We start from the raw sequence: 17,715 nt of genomic DNA, 5'->3' as shown, positions 1-17,715 counted from the left end.
TGGCTTACTGAAAAAAATCATGTGTTGGTAATGTAAAAAGACCTACAGGACATGATATTATCAGGGGGTCTTAAATTAAACTACTAAATAGCCTCAACACTGTTTACCTGCCAAAAGCAGTTGGAATTGGGCCAAAACAGTGTGGTAAGTCTTTAGGTGATGGATATTGTGTCTGTTTTACCTCTTCCAAATGTCAGTGCTGGCAATAAAAAGAAAAAGTTTCCAATTTAAATAGCTAGAGAATAAAAACAATTTGCCAGTAATGTGAAAAAACCTACAGCACCTGGTGTTTCCATGTGGTCTCCCACCCAAGTACTAACCAGGCCCAACACTGCTTAGCTTCCAAGATCAGACGAGGTTGGGCCTATCCAATGTGGTATGGCTGTAGGTGAGATACAGGCACTTTTTTGCCCTCTTCTACTTCTATCACCAGGTAAGCTAATACAAAAGTTTCCTAACTGTATTGGCTTACTGAAAAAAATCATGTGTTGGTAATGTAAAAAGACCTACAGGACATGATATTAGCAGGGGGTCTTAAATTAAACTACTAAATAGCCTCAACACTGTTTACCTGCCAAAAGCAGTTGGAATTGGGCCTAAACAGTGTGGTAAGTCTTTAGGTGATGGCTATTGTGTCTGTTTGACCTCTTCCAAATGTCTGTACTGGCAATAAAAAGAAAAAGTTTCCAATTTAAATAGCTAGAGAATAAAAACAATTTGCCTGTAATGTGAAAAAACCTACTGCACCTGGTGTTCCCATGTGGTCTCCCACCCAAGAACTAACCAGGCCCAACACTGCTTAGCTTCCAAGATCAGACGAGATTGGGACTATCCAATGTGGTATGGCTGTAGGTGAGATACAGGCACTTTTTTGCCCTCTTCTACTTCTATCACCAGGTAAGCTAATAAAAAAGTTTCCTAACTGTATTGGCTTACTGAAAAAAATCATGTGTTGGTAATGTAAAAAGACCTACAGGACATGATATTAGCAGGGGGTCTTAAATTAAACTACTAAATAGCCTCAACACTGTTTACCTGCCAAAAGCAGTTGGAATTGGGCCAAAACAGTGTGGTAAGTCTTTAGGTGATGGATATTGTGTCTGTTTTACCTCTTCCAAATGTCAGTGCTGGCAATAAAAAGAAAAAGTTTCCAATTTAAATAGCTAGAGAATAAAAACAATTTGCCAGTAATGTGAAAAAACCTACAGCACCTGGTGTTTCCATGTGGTCTCCCACACAATTACTAACCAGGCCCAACACTGCTTAGCTTCCAAGATCAGACGAGGTTGGGCCTATCCAATGTGGTATGTCTGTAGGTGAGATACAGTCACTTTTTTGCCCTCTTCTACTTCTATCACCAGGTAAGCTAATACAAAAGTTTCCTAACTGTATTGGCTTACTGAAAAAAATCATGTGTTGGTAATGTAAAAAGACCTACAGGACATGATATTAGCAGGGGGTCTTAAATTAAACTACTAAAGAGGCTCAACACTGTTTAGCTGCCAAAAGCAGTTGGAATTGGGCCTAAACAGTGTGGCAAGTCTTTAGGTGATGGCTATTGTGTCTGTTTGACCTCTTCCAAATGTCTGTGCTGGCAATAAAAAGAAAAAGTTTCCAATTTAAATAGCTAGAGAATAAAAACAATTTGCCAGTAATGTGAAAAAACCTACAGCACCTGGTGTTCCCATGTGGTCTCCCACCCAAGTACTATCCAGGCCCAACACTGCTTAGCTTCCAAGATCAGACAAGATTGGGCCTATCCAATGTGGTATGGCTGTAGGTGAGATACAGGCACTTATTTGCCCTCTTCTACTTCTATCACCAGGTAAGCTAATAAAAAAGTTTCCTAACTGTATTGGCTTACTGAAAAAAATCATATGTTGGTAACGTAAAAAGACCTACAGGACATGATATTAGCAGGGGGTCTTAAATTAAACTACTAAAGAGGCTCAACACTGTTTAGCTGCCAAAAGCAGTTGGAATTGGGCCTAAACAGTGTGGCAAGTCTTTAGGTGATGGCTATTGTGTCTGTTTGACCTCTTCCAAATGTCTGTGCTGGCAATAAAAAGAAAAAGTTTCCAATTTAAATAGCTAGAGAATAAAAACAATTTGCCAGTAATGTGAAAAAACCAACAGCACCTGGTGTTCCCATGTGGTCTCCCACCCAAGTACTAACCAGGCCCAACACTGCTTAGCTTCCAAGATCAGACAAGATTTGGCCTATCCAATGTGGTATGGCTGTAGGTGAGATACAGGCACTTTTTTGCCCTCTTCTACTTCTATCACCAGGTAAGCTAATACAAAAGTTTCCTAACTGTATTGGCTTACTGAAAAAAATCATGTGTTGGTAATGTAAAAAGACCTACAGGACATGATATTAGCAGGGGGTCTTAAATTAAACTACTAAAGAGGCTCAACACTGTTTAGCTGCCAAAAGCAGTTGGAATTAAGCCTAAACAGTGTGGTAAGTCTTTAGGTGATGGCTATTGTGTCTGTTTGACCTCTTCCAAATGTCTGTGCTGGCAATAAAAAGAAAAAGTTTCCAATTTAAATAGCTAGAGAATAAAAACAATTTGCCAGTAATGTGAAAAAACCTACAGCACCTGGTGTTTCCATGTGGTCTCCCACCCAAGTACTAACCAGGCCCAACACTGCTTAGCTTCCAAGATCAGACGAGGTTGGGCCTATCCAATGTGGTATGGCTGTAGGTGAGATACAGGCACTTTTTTGCCCTCTTCTACTTCTATCACCAGGTAAGCTAATACAAAAGTTTCCTAACTGTATTGGCTTACTGAAAAAAATCATGTGTTGGTAATGTAAAAAGACCTACAGGACATGATATTAGCAGGGGGTCTTAAATTAAACTACTAAATAGCCTCAACACTGTTTACCTGCCAAAAGCAGTTGGAATTGGGCCTAAACAGTGTGGTAAGTCTTTAGGTGATGGCTATTGTGTCTGTTTGACCTCTTCCAAATGTCTGTACTGGCAATAAAAAGAAAAAAGTTTCCAATTTAAATAGCTAGAGAATAAAAACAATTTGCCTGTAATGTGAAAAAAACCTACTGCACCTGGTGTTCCCATGTGGTCTCCCACCCAAGAACTAACCTGGCCCAACACTGCTTAGCTTCCAAGATCAGACGAGATTGGGACTATCCAATGTGGTATGGCTGTAGGTGAGATATAGGCACTTTTTTGCCCTCTTCTACTTCTATCACCAGGTAAGCTAATAAAAAAGTTTCCTAACTGTATTGGCTTACTGAAAAAAATCATGTGTTGGTAATGTAAAAAGACCTACAGGACATGATATTAGCAGGGGGTCTTAAATTAAACTACTAAATAGCCTCAACACTGTTTACCTGCCAAAAGCAGTTGGAATTGGGCCAAAACAGTGTGGTAAGTCTTTAGGTGATGGATATTGTGTCTGTTTTACCTCTTCCAAATGTCAGTGCTGGCAATAAAAAGAAAAAGTTTCCAATTTAAATAGCTAGAGAATAAAAACAATTTGCCAGTAATGTGAAAAAACCTACAGCACCTGGTGTTTCCATGTGGTCTCCCACCCAAGTACTAACCAGGCCCAACACTGCTTAGTTTCCAAGATCAGACGAGGTTGGGCCTATCCAATGTGGTATGGCTGTAGGTGAGATACAGGCACTTTTTTGCCCTCTTCTACTTCTATCACCAGGTAAGCTAATACAAAAGTTTCCTAACTGTATTGGCTTACTGAAAAAAATCATGTGTTGGTAATGTAAAAAGACCTACAGGACATGATATTAGCAGGGGGTCTTAAATTAAACTACTAAAGAGGCTCAACACTGTTTAGCTGCCAAAAGCAGTTGGAATTGGGCCTAAACAGTGTGGCAAGTCTTTAGGTGATGGCTATTGTGTCTGTTTGACCTCTTCCAAATGTCTGTGCTGGCAATAAAAAGAAAAAGTTTCCAATTTAAATAGCTAGAGAATAAAAACAATTAGCCAGTAATATGAAAAAACCTACAGCACCTGGTGTTCCCATGTGGTCTCCCACCCAAGTACTAACCAGGCCCAACACTGCTTAGCTTCCAAGATCAGACGAGATTGGGCCTATCCAATGTGGTATGGCTGTAGGTGAGATACAGGCACTTTTTTGCCCTCTTCTACTTCTATCACCAGGTAAGCTAATAAAAAAGTTTCCTAACTGTATTGGCTTACTTAAAAAAAATCATGTGTTGGTAATGTAAAAAGACCTACAGGACATGATATTAGCAGGGGGTCTTAAATTAAACTACTAAAGAGCCTCAACACTGTTTAGCTGCCAAAAGCAGTTGGAATTGGGCCTAAACAGTGTGGTAAGTCTTTAGGTGATGGATATTGTGTCTGTTTTACCTCTTCCAAATGTCAGTGCTGGCAATAAAAAGAAAAAGTTTCCAATTTAAATAGCTAGAGAATAAAAACAATTTGCCAGTAATGTGAAAAAACCTACAGCACCTGGTGTTCCCATGTGGTCTCCCACCCAAGTACTATCCAGGCCCAACACTGCTTAGCTTCCAAGATCAGACAAGATTGGGCCTATCCAATGTGGTATGGCTGTAGGTGAGATACAGGCACTTATTTGCCCTCTTCTACTTCTATCACCAGGTAAGCTAATAAAAAAGTTTCCTAACTGTATTGGCTTACTGAAAAAAATCATATGTTGGTAACGTAAAAAGACCACAGGACATGATATTAGCAGGGGGTCTTAAATTAAACTACTAAAGAGGCTCAACACTGTTTAGCTGCCAAAAGCAGTTGGAATTCGGCCTAAACAGTGTGGTAAGTCTTTAGGTGATGGCTATTGTGTCTGTTTGAACTCTTCCAAATGTCTGTGCTGGCAATAAAAAGAAAAAGTTTCCAATCTAAATAGCTAGAGAATAAAAACAATTTGCCAGTAATGTGAAAAAACCTACAGCACCTGGTGTTCCCATGTGGTCTCCCACCCAAGTACTAACCAGGCCCAACACTGCTTAGCTTCCAAGATCAGACGAGATTGGGCCTATCCAATGTGGTATGGCTGTAGGTGAGATACAGGCACTTTTTTGCCCTCTTCTACTTCTATCACCAGGTAAGCTAATACAAAAGTTTCCTAACTGTATTGGCTTACTGAAAAAAATCATGTGTTGGTAATGTAAAAAGACCTACAGGACATGATATTAGCAGGGGGTCTTAAATTAAACTACTAAAGAGGCTCAACACTGTTTAGCTGCCAAAAGCAGTTGGAATTGGGCCTAAACAGTGTGGTACGTCTTTAGGTGATGGCTATTGTGTCTGTTTGACCTCTTCCAAATGTCTGTGCTGGCAATAAAAAGAAAAAGTTTCCAATTTAAATAGCTAGAGAATAAAAACAATTTGCCAGTAATGTGAAAAAACCTACAGCACCTGGTGTTCCCATGTGGTCTCCCACCCAAGTACTAACCAGGCCCAACACTGCTTAGCTTCCAAGATCAGACGAGATTGGGCCTATCCAATGTGGTATGTCTGTAGGTGAGATACAGGCACTTTTTTGCCCTCTTCTACTTCTATCACCAGGTAAGCTAATAAAAAAGTTACCTAACTGTATTGGCTTACTTAAAAAAAATCATGTGTTGGTAATGTAAAAAGACCTACAGGACATGATATTAGCAGGGGGTCTTAAATTAAACTACTAAAGAGCCTCAACACTGTTTAGCTGCCAAAAGCAGTTGGAATTGGGCCTAAACAGTGTGGTAAGTCTTTAGGTGATGGATATTGTGTCTGTTTTACCTCTTCCAAATGTTAGTGCTGGCAATAAAAAGAAAAAGTTTCCAATTTAAATATCTAGAGAATAAAAACAATTTGCCAGTAATGTGAAAAAACCTACAGCACCTGGTGTTCCCATGTGGTCTCCCACCCAAGTACTAACCAGGTCCAACACTGCTTAGCTTCCAAGATCAGACGAGGTTGGGCCTATCCAATGTGGTATGGCTGTAGGTGAGATACAGGCACTTTTTTGCCCTCTTCTACTTCTATCACCAGGTAAGCTAATACAAAAGTTTCCTAACTGTATTGGCTTACTGAAAAAAATCATGTGTTGGTAATGTAAAAAGACCTACAGGACATGATATTAGCAGGGGGTCTTAAATTAAACTACTAAAGAGGCTCAACACTGTTTAGCTGCCAAAAGCAGTTGGAATTGGGCCTAAACAGTGTGGCAAGTCTTTAGGTGATGGCTATTGTGTCTGTTTGACCTCTTCCAAATGTCTGTGCTGGCAATAAAAAGAAAAAGTTTCCAATTTAAATAGCTAGAGAATAAAAACAATTTGCCAGTAATGTGAAAAAACCTACAGCACCTGGTGTTCCCATGTGGTCTCCCACCCAAGTACTAACCAGGCCCAACACTGCTTAGCTTCTTAGGTCAGACGAGATTGGGCCTATCCAATGTGGTATGGCTGTAGGTGAGATACAGGCACTTTTTTGCCCTCTTCTACTTCTATCACCAGGTAAGCTAATAAAAAAGTTTCCTCACTGTATTGGCTTACTTCAAAAAAATCATGTGTTGGTAATGTAAAAAGATCTACAGGACATGATATTAGCAGGGGGTCTTAAATTAAACTACTAAAGAGCCTCAACACTGTTTAGCTGCCAAAAGCAGTTGGAATTGGGCCTAAACAGTGTGGTAAGTCTTTAGGTGATGGATATTGTGTCTGTTTTACCTCTTCCAAATGTCAGTGCTGGCAATAAAAAGAAAAAGTTTCCAATTTAAATATCTAGAGAATAAAAACAATTTGCCAGTAATGTGAAAAAACCTACAGCACCTGGTGTTCCCATGTGGTCTCCCACCCAAGTACTAACCAGGTCCAACACTGCTTAGCTTCCAAGATCAGACGAGGTTGGGCCTATCCAATGTGGTATGGCTGTAGGTGAGATACAGGCACTTTTTTGCCCTCTTCTACTTCTATCACCAGGTAATCTAATAAAAAAGTTTCCTAACTGTATTGGCTTACTGAAAAAAATCATGTGTTGGTAATGTAAAAAGACCTACAGGACATGATATTAGCAGGGGGTCTTAAATTAAACTACTAAAGAGGCTCAACACTGTTTAGCTGCCAAAAGCAGTTGGAATTGGGCCTAAACAGTGTGGTAAGTCTTTAGGTGATGGCTATTGTGTCTGTTTGACCTCTTCCAAATGTCTGTACTGGCAATAAAAAGAAAAAGTTTCCAATTTAAATAGCTAGAGAATAAAAACAATTTGCCTGTAATGTGAAAAAACCTACTGCACCTGGTGTTCCCATGTGGTCTCCCACCCAAGTACTAACCAGGCCCAACACTGCTTAGCTTCCAAGATCAGACGAGATTGGGACTATCCAATGTGGTATGGCTGTAGGTGAGATACAGGCACTTTTTTGCCCTCTTCTACTTCTATCACCAGGTAAGCTAATAAAAAAGTTTCCTAACTGTATTGGCTTACTGAAAAAAATCATGTGTTGGTAATGTAAAAAGACCTACAGGACATGATATTAGCAGGGGGTCTTAAATTAAACTACTAAATAGCCTCAACACTGTTTACCTGCCAAAAGCAGTTGGAATTGGGCCAAAACAGTGTGGTAAGTCTTTAGGTGATGGATATTGTGTCTGTTTTACCTCTTCCAAATGTCAGTGCTGGCAATAAAAAGAAAAAGTTTCCAATTTAAATAGCTAGAGAATAAAAACAATTTGCCAGTAATGTGAAAAAACCTACAGCACCTGGTGTTTCCATGTGGTCTCCCACCCAAGTACTAACCAGGCCCAACACTGCTTAGCTTCCAAGATCAGACGAGGTTGGGCCTATCCAATGTGGCATGGCTGTAGGTGAGATACAGGCACTTTTTTGCCCTCTTCTACTTCTATCACCAGGTAAGCTAATACAAAAGTTTCCTAACTGTATTGGCTTACTGAAAAAAATCATGTGTTGGTAATGTAAAAAGACCTACAGGACATGATATTAGCAGGGGGTCTTAAATTAAACTACTAAATAGCCTCAACACTGTTTACCTGCCAAAAGCAGTTGGAATTGGGCCTAAACAGTGTGGTAAGTCTTTAGATGATGGCTATTGTGTCTGTTTGACCTCTTCCAAATGTCTGTACTGGCAATAAAAAGAAAAAGTTTCCAATTTAAATAGCTAGAGAATAAAAACAATTTGCCTGTAATGTGAAAAAACCTACTGCACCTGGTGTTCCCATGTGGTCTCCCACCCAAGAACTAACCAGGCCCAACACTGCTTAGCTTCCAAGATCAGACGAGATTGGGACTATCCAATGTGGTATGGCTGTAGGTGAGATACAGGCACTTTTTTGCCCTCTTCTACTTCTATCACCAGGTAAGCTAATAAAAAAGTTTCCTAACTGTATTGGCTTACTGAAAAAAATCATGTGTTGGTAATGTAAAAAGACCTACAGGACATGATATTAGCAGGGGGTCTTAAATTAAACTACTAAAGAGGCTCAACACTGTTTAGCTGCCAAAAGCAGTTGGAATTGGGCCTAAACAGTGTGTCAAGTCTTTAGGTGATGGCTATTGTGTCTGTTTGACCTCTTCCAAATGTCTGTGCTGGCAATAAAAAGAAAAAGTTTCCAATTTAAATAGCTAGAGAATAAAAACAATTAGCCAGTAATGTGAAAAAACCTACAGCACCTGGTGTTCCCATGTGCTCTCCCACCCAAGTACTAACCAGGCCCAACACTGTTTAGCTTCCAAGATCAGACGAGATTGGGCCTATCCAATGTGGTATGGCTGTAGGTGAGATACAGGCACTTTTTTGCCCTCTTCTACTTCTATCACCAGGTAAGCTAATAAAAAAGTTTCCTAACTGTATTGGCTTACTGAAAAAAATCATATGTTGGTAACGTAAAAAGACCACAGGACATGATATTAGCAGGGGGTCTTAAATTAAACTACTAAAGAGGCTCAACACTGTTTAGCTGCCAAAAGCAGTTGGAATTCGGCCTAAACAGTGTGGTAAGTCTTTAGGTGATGGCTATTGTGTCTGTTTGAACTCTTCCAAATGTCTGTGCTGGCAATAAAAAGAAAAAGTTTCCAATCTAAATAGCTAGAGAATAAAAACAATTTGCCAGTAATGTGAAAAAACCTACAGCACCTGGTGTTCCCATGTGGTCTCCCACCCAAGTACTAACCAGGCCCAACACTGCTTAGCTTCCAAGATCAGACAAGATTGGGCCTATCCAATGTGGTATGGCTGTAGGTGAGATACAGGCACTTTTTTGCCCTCTTCTACTTCTATCACCAGGTAAGCTAATACAAAAGTTTCCTAACTGTATTGGCTTACTGAAAAAAATCATGTGTTGGTAATGTAAAAAGACCTACAGGACATGATATTAGCAGGGGGTCTTAAATTAAACTACTAAAGAGGCTCAACACTGTTTAGCTGCCAAAAGCAGTTGGAATTGGGCCTAAACAGTGTGGTAAGTCTTTAGGTGATGGCTATTGTGTCTGTTTGACCTCTTCCAAATGTCTGTGCTGGCAATAAAAAGAAAAAGTTTCCAATTTAAATAGCTAGAGAATAAAAACAATTTGCCAGTAATGTGAAAAAACCTACAGCACCTGGTGTTCCCATGTGGTCTCCCACCCAAGTACTAACCAGGCCCAACACTGCTTAGCTTCCAAGATCAGACGAGATTGGGCCTATCCAATGTGGTATGTCTGTAGGTGAGATACAGGCACTTTTTTGCCCTCTTCTACTTCTATCACCAGGTAAGCTAATAAAAAAGTTACCTAACTGTATTGGCTTACTTAAAAAAAATCATGTGTTGGTAATGTAAAAAGACCTACAGGACATGATATTAGCAGGGGGTCTTAAATTAAACTACTAAAGAGGCTCAACACTGTTTAGCTGCCAAAAGCAGTTGGAATTGGGCCTAAACAGTGTGGTAAGTCTTTAGGTGATGGCTATTGTGTCTGTTTGACCTCTTCCAAATGTCTGTACTGGCAATAAAAAGAAAAAGTTTCCAATTTAAATAGCTAGAGAATAAAAACAATTTGCCAGTAATGTGAAAAAACCTACAGCACCTGGTGTTCCCATGTGGTCTCCCACCCAAGTACTAACCAGGTCCAACACTGCTTAGCTTCCAAGATCAGACGAGGTTGGGCCTATCCAATGTGGTATGGCTGTAGGTGAGATACAGGCACTTTTTTGCCCTCTTCTACTTCTATCACCAGGTAAGCTAATACAAAAGTTTCCTAACTGTATTGGCTTACTGAAAAAAATCATGTGTTGGTAATGTAAAAAGACCTACAGGACATGATATTAGCAGGGGGTCTTAAATTAAACTACTAAAGAGGCTCAACACTGTTTAGCTGCCAAAAGCAGTTGGAATTGGGCCTAAACAGTGTGGCAAGTCTTTAGGTGATGGCTATTGTGTCTGTTTGACCTCTTCCAAATGTCTGTGCTGGCAATAAAAAGAAAAAGTTTCCAATTTAAATAGCTAGAGAATAAAAACAATTTGCCAGTAATGTGAAAAAACCTACAGCACCTGGTGTTCCCATGTGGTCTCCCACCCAAGTACTAACCAGGCCCAACACTGCTTAGCTTCTTAGGTCAGACGAGATTGGGCCTATCCAATGTGGTATGGCTGTAGGTGAGATACAGGCACTTTTTTGCCCTCTTCTACTTCTATCACCAGGTAAGCTAATAAAAAAGTTTCCTCACTGTATTGGCTTACTTCAAAAAAATCATGTGTTGGTAATGTAAAAAGATCTACAGGACATGATATTAGCAGGGGGTCTTAAATTAAACTACTAAAGAGCCTCAACACTGTTTAGCTGCCAAAAGCAGTTGGAATTGGGCCTAAACAGTGTGGTAAGTCTTTAGGTGATGGATATTGTGTCTGTTTTACCTCTTCCAAATGTCAGTGCTGGCAATAAAAAGAAAAAGTTTCCAATTTAAATATCTAGAGAATAAAAACAATTTGCCAGTAATGTGAAAAAACCTACAGCACCTGGTGTTCCCATGTGGTCTCCCACCCAAGTACTAACCAGGTCCAACACTGCTTAGCTTCCAAGATCAGACGAGGTTGGGCCTATCCAATGTGGTATGGCTGTAGGTGAGATACAGGCACTTTTTTGCCCTCTTCTACTTCTATCACCAGGTAATCTAATAAAAAAGTTTCCTAACTGTATTGGCTTACTGAAAAAAATCATGTGTTGGTAATGTAAAAAGACCTACAGGACATGATATTAGCAGGGGGTCTTAAATTAAACTACTAAAGAGGCTCAACACTGTTTAGCTGCCAAAAGCAGTTGGAATTGGGCCTAAACAGTGTGGTAAGTCTTTAGGTGATGGCTATTGTGTCTGTTTGACCTCTTCCAAATGTCTGTACTGGCAATAAAAAGAAAAAGTTTCCAATTTAAATAGCTAGAGAATAAAAACAATTTGCCTGTAATGTGAAAAAACCTACTGCACCTGGTGTTCCCATGTGGTCTCCCACCCAAGTACTAACCAGGCCCAACACTGCTTAGCTTCCAAGATCAGACGAGATTGGGACTATCCAATGTGGTATGGCTGTAGGTGAGATACAGGCACTTTTTTGCCCTCTTCTACTTCTATCACCAGGTAAGCTAATAAAAAAGTTTCCTAACTGTATTGGCTTACTGAAAAAAATCATGTGTTGGTAATGTAAAAAGACCTACAGGACATGATATTAGCAGGGGGTCTTAAATTAAACTACTAAATAGCCTCAACACTGTTTACCTGCCAAAAGCAGTTGGAATTGGGCCAAAACAGTGTGGTAAGTCTTTAGGTGATGGATATTGTGTCTGTTTTACCTCTTCCAAATGTCAGTGCTGGCAATAAAAAGAAAAAGTTTCCAATTTAAATAGCTAGAGAATAAAAACAATTTGCCAGTAATGTGAAAAAACCTACAGCACCTGGTGTTTCCATGTGGTCTCCCACCCAAGTACTAACCAGGCCCAACACTGCTTAGCTTCCAAGATCAGACGAGGTTGGGCCTATCCAATGTGGTATGGCTGTAGGTGAGATACAGGCACTTTTTTGCCCTCTTCTACTTCTATCACCAGGTAAGCTAATACAAAAGTTTCCTAACTGTATTGGCTTACTGAAAAAAATCATGTGTTGGTAATGTAAAAAGACCTACAGGACATGATATTAGCAGGGGGTCTTAAATTAAACTACTAAATAGCCTCAACACTGTTTACCTGCCAAAAGCAGTTGGAATTGGGCCTAAACAGTGTGGTAAGTCTTTAGATGATGGCTATTGTGTCTGTTTGACCTCTTCCAAATGTCTGTACTGGCAATAAAAAGAAAAAGTTTCCAATTTAAATAGCTAGAGAATAAAAACAATTTGCCTGTAATGTGAAAAAACCTACTGCACCTGGTGTTCCCATGTGGTCTCCCACCCAAGAACTAACCAGGCCCAACACTGCTTAGCTTCCAAGATCAGACGAGATTGGGACTATCCAATGTGGTATGGCTGTAGGTGAGATACAGGCACTTTTTTGCCCTCTTCTACTTCTATCACCAGGTAAGCTAATAAAAAAGTTTCCTAACTGTATTGGCTTACTGAAAAAAATCATGTGTTGGTAATGTAAAAAGACCTACAGGACATGATATTAGCAGGGGGTCTTAAATTAAACTACTAAATAGCCTCAACACTGTTTACCTGCCAAAAGCAGTTGGAATTGGGCCAAAACAGTGTGGTAAGTCTTTAGGTGATGGATATTGTGTCTGTTTTACCTCTTCCAAATGTCAGTGCTGGCAATAAAAAGAAAAAGTTTCCAATTTAAATAGCTAGAGAATAAAAACAATTTGCCAGTAATGTGAAAAAACCTACAGCACCTGGTGTTTCCATGTGGTCTCCCACCCAAGTACTAACCAGGCCCAACACTGCTTAGCTTCCAAGATCAGACGAGGTTGGGCCTATCCAATGTGGTATGGCTGTAGGTGAGATACAGGCACTTTTTTGCCCTCTTCTACTTCTATCACCAGGTAAGCTAATACAAAAGTTTCCTAACTGTATTGGCTTACTGAAAAAAATCATGTGTTGGTAATGTAAAAAGACCTACAGGACATGATATTAGCAGGGGGTCTTAAATTAAACTACTAAAGAGGCTCAACACTGTTTAGCTGCCAAAAGCAGTTGGAATTGGGCCTAAACAGTGTGTCAAGTCTTTAGGTGATGGCTATTGTGTCTGTTTGACCTCTTCCAAATGTCTGTGCTGGCAATAAAAAGAAAAAGTTTCCAATTTAAATAGCTAGAGAATAAAAACAATTAGCCAGTAATGTGAAAAAACCTACAGCACCTGGTGTTCCCATGTGCTCTCCCACCCAAGTACTAACCAGGCCCAACACTGTTTAGCTTCCAAGATCAGACGAGATTGGGCCTATCCAATGTGGTATGGCTGTAGGTGAGATACAGGCACTTTTTTGCCCTCTTCTACTTCTATCACCAGGTAAGCTAATAAAAAAGTTTCCTAACTGTATTGGCTTACTTAAAAAAAATCATGTGTTGGTAATGTAAAAAGACCTACAGGACATGATATTAGCAGGGGGTCTTAAATTAAACTACTAAAGAGCCTCAACACTGTTTAGCTGCCAAAAGCAGTTGGAATTGGGCCTAAACAGTGTGGTAAGTCTTAGGTGATGGATATTGTGTCTGTTTTACCTCTTCCAAATGTCAGTGCTGGCAATAAAAAGAAAAAGTTTCCAATTTAAATAGCTAGAGAATAAAAACAATTTGCCAGTAATGTGAAAAAACCTACAGCACCTGGTGTTCCCATGTGGTCTCCCACCCAAGTACTATCCAGGCCCAACACTGCTTAGCTTCCAAGATCAGACAAGATTGGGCCTATCCAATGTGGTATGGCTGTAGGTGAGATACAGGCACTTATTTGCCCTCTTCTACTTCTATCACCAGGTAAGCTAATAAAAAAGTTTCCTAACTGTATTGGCTTACTGAAAAAAATCATATGTTGGTAATGTAAAAAGACCTACAGGACATGATATTAGCAGGGGGTCTTAAATTAAACTACTAAAGAGGCTCAACACTGTTTAGCTGCCAAAAGCAGTTGGAATTGGGCCTAAACAGTGTGGTAAGTCTTTAGGTGATGGCTATTGTGTCTGTTTGACCTCTTCCAAATGTCTGTACTGGCAATAAAAAGAAAAAGTTTCCAATTTAAATAGCTAGAGAATAAAAACAATTTGCCTGTAATGTGAAAAAACCTACAGCACCTGGTGTTCCCATGTGGTCTCCCACCCAAGTACTAACCAGGCCCAACACTGCTTAGCTTCCAAGATCAGACGAGATTGGGCCTATCCAATGTGGTATGGCTGTAGGTGAGATACAGGCACTTTTTTGCCCTCTTCTACTTCTATCACCAGGTAAGCTAATACAAAAGTTTCCTAACTGTATTGGCTTACTGAAAAAAATCATGTGTTGGTAATGTAAAAAGACCTACGGGACATGATATTAGCAGGGAGTCTTAAATTAAACTACTAAAGAGGCCCAACACTGTTTAGCTGCCAAAAGCAGTTGGAATTGGGCCTAAACAGTGTGGTAAGTCTTTAGGTGATGGCTATTGTGTCTGTTTGACCTCTTCCAAATGTCTGTACTGGCAATAAAAATAAAAAGTTTCCAATTTAAATAGCTAGAGAATAAAAACAATTTGCCTGTAATGTGAAAAAACCTACTGCACCTGGTGTTCCCATGTGGTCTCCCACCCAAGTACTAACCAGGCCCAATACTGCTTAGCTTCCAAGATCAGACGAGATTGGGCCTATCCAATGTGGTATGGCTGTAGTTGAGATACAGGCACTTTTTTGCCCTCTTCTACTTCTATCACCAGGTAAGCTAATAAAAAAGTTTCCTAACTGTATTGGCTTACTGAAAAAAATCATGTGTTGGTAATGTAAAAAGACCTACAGGACATGATATTAGCAGGGGGTCTTAAATTAAACTACTAAAGAGGCTCAACACTGTTTAGCTGTCAAAAGCAGTTGGAATTGGGCCTAAACAGTTTGGTAAGTCTTTAGGTGATGGCTATTGTGTCTGTTTGACCTCTTCCAAATGTCTGTGCTGGCAATAAAAAGATAAAGTTTCCTATTTAAATAGCTAGAGAATAAAAACAATTTGCCAGTAATGTGAAAAAACCTACAGCACCTGGTGTTCCCATGTGGTCTCCCACCCAAGTACTAACCAGGCCCAACACTGCTTAGCTTCCAAGATCAGACGAGATTGGGCCTATCCAATGTGGTATGGCTGTAGGTGAGTTAAAGGCACTTTTTTGCCCTCTTCTACTTCTATCACCAGGTAAGCTAATACAAAAGTTTCCTAACTGTATTGGCTTACTGAAAAAAATTATGTGTTGGTAATGTAAAAAGACCTACAGGACATGATATTAGCAGGGGGTCTTAAATTAAACTACTAAAGAGGCTCAACACTGTTTAGCTGCCAAAAGCAGTTGGAATTGGGCCTAAACAGTGTGGTAAGTCTTTAGGTGATGGCTATTGTGTCTGTTTGACCTCTTCCAAATGTCTGTGCTGGCAATAAAAAGAAAAAGTTTCCTATTTAAATAGCTAGAGAATAAAAACAATTTGCCAGTAATGTGAAAAAACATACAGCACCTGGTGTCCCCATGTGGTCTCCCACCCAAGTACTAACCAGGCCCAACACTGCTTAGCTTCCAAGATCAGATGAGATTGGGCCTATCCAATGTGGTATGGCTGTAGGTGTGTTAAAGCCACTTTTTTGCCCTCTTCTACTTCTATCACCAGGTAAGCTAATAAAAAAGTTTCCTAACTGTATTGGCTTACTGAAAAAAATCATGTGTTGGTAATGTAAAAAGACCTACAGGACATGATATTAGCAGGGAGTCTTAAATTAAACTACTAAAGAGGCCCAACACTGTTTAGCTGCCAAAAGCAGTTGGAATTGGGCCTAAACAGTGTGGTAAGTCTTTAGGTGATGGCTATTGTGTCTGTTTGACCTCTTCCAAATGTCTGTACTGGCAATAAAAATAAAAAGTTTCCAATTTAAATAGCTAGAGAATAAAAACAATTTGCCTGTAATGTGAAAAAACCTACAGCACCTGGTGTTCCCATGTGGTCTCTCACCCAAGTACTAACCAGGCCCAACACTGCTTAGCTTCCAAGATCAGACAAGATTGGGCCTATCCAATGTGGTATAGCTGTAGTTGAGATACAGGCACTTTTTTGCCCTCTTCTACTTCTATCACCAGGTAAGCTAATAAAAAAGTTTCCTAACTGTATTGGCTTACTGAAAAAAATCATGTGTTGGTAATGTAAAAAGACCTACAGGACATGATATTAGCAGGGGGTCTTAAATTAAACTACTAAAGAGGCTCAACACTGTTTAGCTGCCAAAAGCAGTTGGAATTGGGCCTAAACAGTTTGGTAAGTCTTTAGGTGATGGCTATTGTGTCTGTTTGACCTCTTCCAAATGTCTGTGCTGGCAATAAAAAGATAAAGTTTCCTATTTAAATAGCTAGAGAATAAAAACAATTTGCCAGTAATGTGAAAAAACCTACAGCACCTGGTGTTCCCATGTGGTCTCCCACCCAAGTACTAACCAGGCCCAACACTGCTTAGCTTCCAAGATCAGACGAGATTGGGCCTATCCAATGTGGTATGGCTGTAGGTGAGTTAAAGGCACTTTTTTGCCCGCTTCTACTTCTATCACCAGGTAAGCTAATACAAAAGTTTCCTAACTGTATTGGCTTACTGAAAAAAATCATGTGTTGGTAATGTAAAAAGACCTAAAGGACATGATATTAGCAGGGGGTCTTAAATTAAACTACTAAAGAGGCTCAACACTGTTTAGCTGCCAAAAGCAGTTGGAATTGGGCCTAAACAGTGTGGCAAGTCTTTAGGTGATGGCTATTGTGTCTGTTTGACCTCTTCCAAATGTCTGTGCTGGCAATAAAAAGAAAAAGTTTCCAATTTAAATAGCTAGAGAATAAAAACAATTAGCCAGTAATATGAAAAAACCTACAGCACCTGGTGTTCCCATGTGGTCTCCCACCCAAGTACTAACCAGGCCCAACACTGCTTAGCTTCCAAGATCAGACGAGATTGGGCCTATCCAATGTGGTATGGCTGTAGGTGAGATACAGGCACTTTTTTGCCCTCTTCTACTTCTATCACCAGGTAAGCTAATAAAAAAGTTTCCTAACTGTATTGGCTTACTTAAAAAAAATCATGTGTTGGTAATGTAAAAAGACCTACAGGACATGATATTAGCAGGGGGTCTTAAATTAAACTACTAAAGAGCCTCAACACTGTTTAGCTGCCAAAAGCAGTTGGAATTGGGCCTAAACAGTGTGGTAAGTCTTTAGGTGATGGATATTGTGTCTGTTTTACCTCTTCCAAATGTCAGTGCTGGCAATAAAAAGAAAAAGTTTCCAATTTAAATAGCTAGAGAATAAAAACAATTTGCCAGTAATGTGAAAAAACCTACAGCACCTGGTGTTCCCATGTGGTCTCCCACCCAAGTACTATCCAGGCCCAACACTGCTTAGCTTACAAGATCAGACAAGATTGGGCCTATCCAATGTGGTATGGCTGTAGGTGAGATACAGGCACTTATTTGCCCTCTTCTACTTCTATCACCAGGTAAGCTAATAAAAAAGTTTCCTAACTGTATTGGCTTACTGAAAAAAATCATATGTTGGTAACGTAAAAAGACCACAGGACATGATATTAGCAGGGGGTCTTAAATTA

The 17,715-nt window shown here is 39.8% G+C and overlaps 27 non-coding genes and 11 pseudogenes across 27 annotated transcripts; all 38 read right to left on the bottom strand.

The window, feature by feature from the left end:
- Positions 1-271: 271 nt before the first annotated feature.
- LOC146017546 (5S ribosomal RNA) lies at positions 272-390 on the bottom strand. The gene has a single exon (XR_014450415.1). It is a non-coding gene; the product is annotated as a 5S ribosomal RNA (ribosomal RNA).
- A 345-nt stretch (positions 391-735) lies between these two features.
- LOC146010477 (5S ribosomal RNA) lies at positions 736-854 on the bottom strand (annotated as a pseudogene).
- Positions 855-1,199: 345 nt separating this feature from the next.
- On the bottom strand, positions 1,200-1,318 carry LOC146011398 (5S ribosomal RNA; annotated as a pseudogene).
- A 345-nt stretch (positions 1,319-1,663) lies between these two features.
- On the bottom strand, positions 1,664-1,782 carry LOC146016154 (5S ribosomal RNA). The gene has a single exon (XR_014449052.1). It is a non-coding gene; the product is annotated as a 5S ribosomal RNA (ribosomal RNA).
- A 345-nt stretch (positions 1,783-2,127) lies between these two features.
- Positions 2,128-2,246, bottom strand: LOC146011006 (5S ribosomal RNA; annotated as a pseudogene).
- A 345-nt stretch (positions 2,247-2,591) lies between these two features.
- LOC146017545 (5S ribosomal RNA) lies at positions 2,592-2,710 on the bottom strand. Its single transcript, XR_014450414.1, has one exon. It is a non-coding gene; the product is annotated as a 5S ribosomal RNA (ribosomal RNA).
- Positions 2,711-3,057: 347 nt separating this feature from the next.
- Positions 3,058-3,176, bottom strand: LOC146010266 (5S ribosomal RNA). The gene has a single exon (XR_014444781.1). It is a non-coding gene; the product is annotated as a 5S ribosomal RNA (ribosomal RNA).
- A 345-nt stretch (positions 3,177-3,521) lies between these two features.
- LOC146017537 (5S ribosomal RNA) lies at positions 3,522-3,640 on the bottom strand. The gene has a single exon (XR_014450406.1). It is a non-coding gene; the product is annotated as a 5S ribosomal RNA (ribosomal RNA).
- A 345-nt stretch (positions 3,641-3,985) lies between these two features.
- Positions 3,986-4,104, bottom strand: LOC146012468 (5S ribosomal RNA). Its single transcript, XR_014445631.1, has one exon. It is a non-coding gene; the product is annotated as a 5S ribosomal RNA (ribosomal RNA).
- A 346-nt stretch (positions 4,105-4,450) lies between these two features.
- Positions 4,451-4,569, bottom strand: LOC146016153 (5S ribosomal RNA). The gene has a single exon (XR_014449051.1). It is a non-coding gene; the product is annotated as a 5S ribosomal RNA (ribosomal RNA).
- Positions 4,570-4,913: 344 nt separating this feature from the next.
- Positions 4,914-5,032, bottom strand: LOC146012457 (5S ribosomal RNA). The gene has a single exon (XR_014445620.1). It is a non-coding gene; the product is annotated as a 5S ribosomal RNA (ribosomal RNA).
- A 345-nt stretch (positions 5,033-5,377) lies between these two features.
- On the bottom strand, positions 5,378-5,496 carry LOC146016171 (5S ribosomal RNA). Its single transcript, XR_014449068.1, has one exon. It is a non-coding gene; the product is annotated as a 5S ribosomal RNA (ribosomal RNA).
- A 346-nt stretch (positions 5,497-5,842) lies between these two features.
- On the bottom strand, positions 5,843-5,961 carry LOC146016936 (5S ribosomal RNA). Its single transcript, XR_014449815.1, has one exon. It is a non-coding gene; the product is annotated as a 5S ribosomal RNA (ribosomal RNA).
- Positions 5,962-6,306: 345 nt separating this feature from the next.
- Positions 6,307-6,425, bottom strand: LOC146010861 (5S ribosomal RNA; annotated as a pseudogene).
- A 346-nt stretch (positions 6,426-6,771) lies between these two features.
- On the bottom strand, positions 6,772-6,890 carry LOC146016935 (5S ribosomal RNA). Its single transcript, XR_014449814.1, has one exon. It is a non-coding gene; the product is annotated as a 5S ribosomal RNA (ribosomal RNA).
- A 345-nt stretch (positions 6,891-7,235) lies between these two features.
- Positions 7,236-7,354, bottom strand: LOC146016024 (5S ribosomal RNA). The gene has a single exon (XR_014448927.1). It is a non-coding gene; the product is annotated as a 5S ribosomal RNA (ribosomal RNA).
- A 345-nt stretch (positions 7,355-7,699) lies between these two features.
- LOC146010854 (5S ribosomal RNA) lies at positions 7,700-7,818 on the bottom strand (annotated as a pseudogene).
- A 345-nt stretch (positions 7,819-8,163) lies between these two features.
- On the bottom strand, positions 8,164-8,282 carry LOC146010475 (5S ribosomal RNA; annotated as a pseudogene).
- A 345-nt stretch (positions 8,283-8,627) lies between these two features.
- LOC146017464 (5S ribosomal RNA) lies at positions 8,628-8,746 on the bottom strand. Its single transcript, XR_014450334.1, has one exon. It is a non-coding gene; the product is annotated as a 5S ribosomal RNA (ribosomal RNA).
- A 344-nt stretch (positions 8,747-9,090) lies between these two features.
- On the bottom strand, positions 9,091-9,209 carry LOC146015867 (5S ribosomal RNA). The gene has a single exon (XR_014448775.1). It is a non-coding gene; the product is annotated as a 5S ribosomal RNA (ribosomal RNA).
- A 345-nt stretch (positions 9,210-9,554) lies between these two features.
- Positions 9,555-9,673, bottom strand: LOC146016170 (5S ribosomal RNA). Its single transcript, XR_014449067.1, has one exon. It is a non-coding gene; the product is annotated as a 5S ribosomal RNA (ribosomal RNA).
- Positions 9,674-10,019: 346 nt separating this feature from the next.
- On the bottom strand, positions 10,020-10,138 carry LOC146016934 (5S ribosomal RNA). The gene has a single exon (XR_014449813.1). It is a non-coding gene; the product is annotated as a 5S ribosomal RNA (ribosomal RNA).
- Positions 10,139-10,483: 345 nt separating this feature from the next.
- On the bottom strand, positions 10,484-10,602 carry LOC146010860 (5S ribosomal RNA; annotated as a pseudogene).
- A 346-nt stretch (positions 10,603-10,948) lies between these two features.
- Positions 10,949-11,067, bottom strand: LOC146016933 (5S ribosomal RNA). Its single transcript, XR_014449812.1, has one exon. It is a non-coding gene; the product is annotated as a 5S ribosomal RNA (ribosomal RNA).
- Positions 11,068-11,412: 345 nt separating this feature from the next.
- Positions 11,413-11,531, bottom strand: LOC146016023 (5S ribosomal RNA). Its single transcript, XR_014448926.1, has one exon. It is a non-coding gene; the product is annotated as a 5S ribosomal RNA (ribosomal RNA).
- A 345-nt stretch (positions 11,532-11,876) lies between these two features.
- On the bottom strand, positions 11,877-11,995 carry LOC146017544 (5S ribosomal RNA). Its single transcript, XR_014450413.1, has one exon. It is a non-coding gene; the product is annotated as a 5S ribosomal RNA (ribosomal RNA).
- A 345-nt stretch (positions 11,996-12,340) lies between these two features.
- On the bottom strand, positions 12,341-12,459 carry LOC146010474 (5S ribosomal RNA; annotated as a pseudogene).
- A 345-nt stretch (positions 12,460-12,804) lies between these two features.
- On the bottom strand, positions 12,805-12,923 carry LOC146017543 (5S ribosomal RNA). The gene has a single exon (XR_014450412.1). It is a non-coding gene; the product is annotated as a 5S ribosomal RNA (ribosomal RNA).
- Positions 12,924-13,268: 345 nt separating this feature from the next.
- Positions 13,269-13,387, bottom strand: LOC146017463 (5S ribosomal RNA). The gene has a single exon (XR_014450333.1). It is a non-coding gene; the product is annotated as a 5S ribosomal RNA (ribosomal RNA).
- Positions 13,388-13,732: 345 nt separating this feature from the next.
- Positions 13,733-13,851, bottom strand: LOC146016152 (5S ribosomal RNA). The gene has a single exon (XR_014449050.1). It is a non-coding gene; the product is annotated as a 5S ribosomal RNA (ribosomal RNA).
- A 345-nt stretch (positions 13,852-14,196) lies between these two features.
- LOC146012445 (5S ribosomal RNA) lies at positions 14,197-14,315 on the bottom strand. The gene has a single exon (XR_014445609.1). It is a non-coding gene; the product is annotated as a 5S ribosomal RNA (ribosomal RNA).
- Positions 14,316-14,660: 345 nt separating this feature from the next.
- On the bottom strand, positions 14,661-14,779 carry LOC146010988 (5S ribosomal RNA; annotated as a pseudogene).
- A 345-nt stretch (positions 14,780-15,124) lies between these two features.
- Positions 15,125-15,243, bottom strand: LOC146012434 (5S ribosomal RNA). Its single transcript, XR_014445598.1, has one exon. It is a non-coding gene; the product is annotated as a 5S ribosomal RNA (ribosomal RNA).
- A 345-nt stretch (positions 15,244-15,588) lies between these two features.
- LOC146017059 (5S ribosomal RNA) lies at positions 15,589-15,707 on the bottom strand. Its single transcript, XR_014449934.1, has one exon. It is a non-coding gene; the product is annotated as a 5S ribosomal RNA (ribosomal RNA).
- Positions 15,708-16,052: 345 nt separating this feature from the next.
- On the bottom strand, positions 16,053-16,171 carry LOC146011283 (5S ribosomal RNA; annotated as a pseudogene).
- Positions 16,172-16,516: 345 nt separating this feature from the next.
- On the bottom strand, positions 16,517-16,635 carry LOC146012422 (5S ribosomal RNA). Its single transcript, XR_014445587.1, has one exon. It is a non-coding gene; the product is annotated as a 5S ribosomal RNA (ribosomal RNA).
- A 345-nt stretch (positions 16,636-16,980) lies between these two features.
- LOC146012409 (5S ribosomal RNA) lies at positions 16,981-17,099 on the bottom strand. The gene has a single exon (XR_014445575.1). It is a non-coding gene; the product is annotated as a 5S ribosomal RNA (ribosomal RNA).
- A 346-nt stretch (positions 17,100-17,445) lies between these two features.
- Positions 17,446-17,564, bottom strand: LOC146010599 (5S ribosomal RNA; annotated as a pseudogene).
- Between the last annotated feature and the right edge of the window lie 151 nt (positions 17,565-17,715).

This window comes from Crinia signifera, chromosome 6 (genome assembly GCF_055691185.1).
Source record: "Crinia signifera chromosome 6, ASM5569118v1, whole genome shotgun sequence".
In the NCBI taxonomy this organism is placed as follows: Eukaryota; Metazoa; Chordata; class Amphibia; order Anura; family Myobatrachidae; genus Crinia; species Crinia signifera.
This window is presented reverse-complemented; position numbering and strand designations above follow the sequence as displayed.